General features: G+C 40.7%; 1 pseudogene; it reads right to left on the reverse strand.

Annotated features, from left to right (window-relative positions):
* Positions 1–219: 219 nt before the first annotated feature.
* On the reverse strand, positions 220–2,972 carry LOC123039646 (uncharacterized; annotated as a pseudogene).
* Positions 2,973–3,705: the final 733 nt, after the last annotated feature.

Here is a 3,705-nt window from a genome sequence, read left to right on the forward strand (position 1 = left end):
TCACAAGTCACATTACACAAGTATTGGTCCTCCATGACACATCCAACATAGCATTCAGCTTACATCTCGAGATGCACTAACCATCAATCACCAACATGCAACTAGTTTGCATCGAACAGTATGGAGTTTGCATAACAAAAGGCTGACAAAATAACAAGCTAGGTTCCACAAGCATATCCCACATTCATATAGCTTCCATCAGCTTTTTGGACAAACAACTTACCCTTCAGCTGATCTTGACGGCATCTGACTTAGCAATAAGTCTAGTTTTGCATCCATCTCAGCTTGCTTCTTCCTGTTCTCCTCATCTCGCTTCTTGTACTCCTCATCTTGCCTGGCCCTTTCTTCTTCAGATTCCTTCAACTTCTTGGTCAAGGTGTCAACACGCGCCCGAAGCTCAACATTCATCTTCTGCGCTGCCAATTCTACTTCACAGTTGATAGCACTGGATCTCGCATGGACGTGTTGGATCCCCACATGCTGAAGAAACATTGGCTTCTTAGTGTGCTTAGCAAGTACTTCAGCTACAGCTTCGGTTGCTGCCTCAGTTGTAGAGCTCGATTCATGACCATCTTCTGTAGGATTAGGAACCTTATTTTCCATCTCGGTCTAGCAATGCAAGCAACAAACATGGTTATGAGACAGCTTAAGCACAAGTAGAGATGACCTCATCAGCAAGTTAACATGCATTAGGAAAGCTAGCATGCATCCTTATCTTGTGAGAACAGAGTCAGATTAAACTTTTTTCTGTGTGGAGCTGAGTCAGATTATTCATCAACAACAAAGTGGCCAGAAGAAACAGGATAAATTATATCAATTAAGTACAAGCAACTAATGTTTAAATCTAATTATTTTATATATACTACAAGCTAGAGACTGAGGATGGACAAAACTGCAATATAGGACAATCTATTACAAGATAGTCAGGTGAATACACTAACATTTCCAATTAACATACGCTGGCATTTGCTTATTATTTTTCAATCTGTAAGAGGGACTGAAACAATATTAATTCTAGCCGTGCAAAAGTTAAAACTTTGATGGTTGGTAGTCTTTGAAAGCTGACTTACAATTGCATCCAGCACAACTTTGGTGTAACATTTGTTTTTTTTTGCTGTAGTGGCACTCCTTGAACAAATCCACTGCAGTTGGTTCTTTATCCTTGTATTTGTCTCCCTGAAAACAACATATATGAATGCAAGGGAGCATCATATACCTACACTACATGGAAGCAATCCAAAAACACCTTTTAACAGTGCACACATACATCTTGCACATCCACACCCACATGTTTGACTTACCAGATTTCCACAGTGCACAGGGTAGCTACGCGCTCCAGTAGTTTGGTGGAACTTAACTTGAGCTCGATTAGCTTTGTTAATTTGAGATATCCCCTACATTAAGAGACCAAATACATGTAAGGCACAGTCTCTAGATTAGCATGTAGAAGGCGAGATCGGTTTGCAGGAAGAGACATACCATCTTTTTGGGATCCTTCCAGCTTTCCACCAGCTCGTTCCACTGGTCATCAGTCATCGAGGGGACCAGAGAAGTTCTCCTCACCAAATGGGGTGCATGAGGATCAAAATACTCTTTCTTGAGCCTATATCATTGTTGGCGAGTCGCACGTTTCAACATTTCTATGCAAGCCTTCCTAACTGGCACTGCCTCTAGGTCCATCTGAAACTTGTTCTAATAAGATAAAAAACATGGGTAAGTATCATGATGGCACATAGACAAAATAGCAGAAGATTGACAGGTTCCTAGCAATGTGAGGGAGAAAGGCCAGGGTTATGTACTTACACCAACTTTGCCTACAAAGTTCCTGAAGATCCCATCTCTCACATTTCCATTTGGGTCCTTGTAATCCTTCCAGTGCTTAAACACAGGCATATGGTGTCTGACTGTGACATTGCATTCGGTTGCAAACTTTGCAGCCAGAAGAGGTGTCTCTGGCCGTAAGCTTCCTTCTGGAATGAGAAGCGGTAGTTTGCCCTGCCAGCGTCGAGTGATCCTTTCCAAACCTTTCCCCAAATTGGGCCCCCCTTTCCCTTGGCTCCTCATAGGATTGTGGACCTACAGAGAAGGTAAAATCAAGGATGGTATTAAGCTCACAAGAAGGCCAAGACAATATACTAGTAACCGATGACAGCAACAATTAAGGCGAAACAGTGTAAAGCGGCAACAAGAGAAGCTAATGATGTATGCACTAATAGTTGGTCTGTCAAGGTTCATTATGGTTTATATTAAGTATATTTAAGACGGCAAGATGCATAGAACAATAGATTAAACAAGAAGTTCAGAAAATCTGAATGGAAGATCTGAAGGGCATTAATGCTTGAATGGAAGATCTGAAAATATATATACTTAATTTGCTATGTCATAGTGCCATTACTAAATAACCATAGCCTCATTAACAATCAAATAAATGCAAGAAAAATCAGGTTTGTAACTTGCCTTCAGAGTTACTGTCAGGTTGAGATTGCTGATGAGGTTGGGTACTACCACCAGCTTCGTTGTCCCTCTGGTTGTCATCATCACAATGGGCAATGAGATCAGCTTCATTGGCCATCCAGTTGCCATCATCACAATGTGCAAGGTCATCATCTTTTTAGAAGAAGGCATCCAGTGAGAGGATGTTCGTTATGCAATCGAAGTTAATACACAAGGCTAGAAATTCAAAGGACAGAACATGAGCATGATATAACAACAATAGTAAGAAACTTGCCTTCAACAAAATGGTCATCAGAGTTGGGAACAAATTGTTCAGCTTGGCTGGCACAAGCCACAGAAGAAATTGGCTTATGAATGACACTTGGTGTATGCTGTTTAGGATCATACATCTCTTCACTTTGAGCACTTGCATCAGCATTTTGTGATTGTACTTTCCTCGACCTTGTAACTCGCATATTAGTTGGGATGTCCGCGAGAACTCTCTTAGGAGGCCGAGGCTTTAATCCACCAGGGGGCATGGCAGCAGATCTTTTCTTACTAGATTCTTGACTGTTTTTTTTACAATCCTTCAAGCCCTGATAGAAATGAAAAAATGGTTTAATTAACAACCTTTAACAAAAACTCTGCTGCAATGACCAACAAGCAACATATCTAGCAATGACTAGATGGAGGATTTCAGCACCTTGGAGTTTGAGCTAGCAGCAGGTGTAGACTTAAATTCTTGCAATGCTTCTGTCTCATGTACTAAACTATCATCGGACGACTCTCCTTCACTGGTATCGTCCTCATTAGGATGGTACTCAGCTTCAGATTCATCGGTACTATTCCTGGGCCTTTTTTTTCAGGTGAAATGACAGTTTTGGCTGCAAACAATGTTGATAATGCAGGAATTCCGAGTGCTTGCAGCCTTGAATTGTTCCTTATGATTCTTTTGAGGCGCAACTCGTCCATATGATGTACAGGTGGTGGTTCTAAGATGAGTGAACACATGAACACAAATTACTATGTGCATAATATGTACTTAATAACAAATTACTGTTTCTTATGTTTATGTATGGCTACAACCCTAATGAACCAGGAACACTAGCAAATGAAGTCAAGAACAATAAAAACGCTATTACCACCTAGTAATTAGACATACATATGTAGTTTGCCTCATATATGCACACACATATATAGCTTTGACATCACTTGCTCTGACTCCTATCACCACCACTGCATGTGAAGCTTCAATGCTTCAACTTATTCAAA

The sequence above is a fragment of the Triticum aestivum genome, chromosome 2B (assembly GCF_018294505.1).
Source record: "Triticum aestivum cultivar Chinese Spring chromosome 2B, IWGSC CS RefSeq v2.1, whole genome shotgun sequence".
Taxonomy (NCBI): Eukaryota; Viridiplantae; Streptophyta; class Magnoliopsida; order Poales; family Poaceae; genus Triticum; species Triticum aestivum.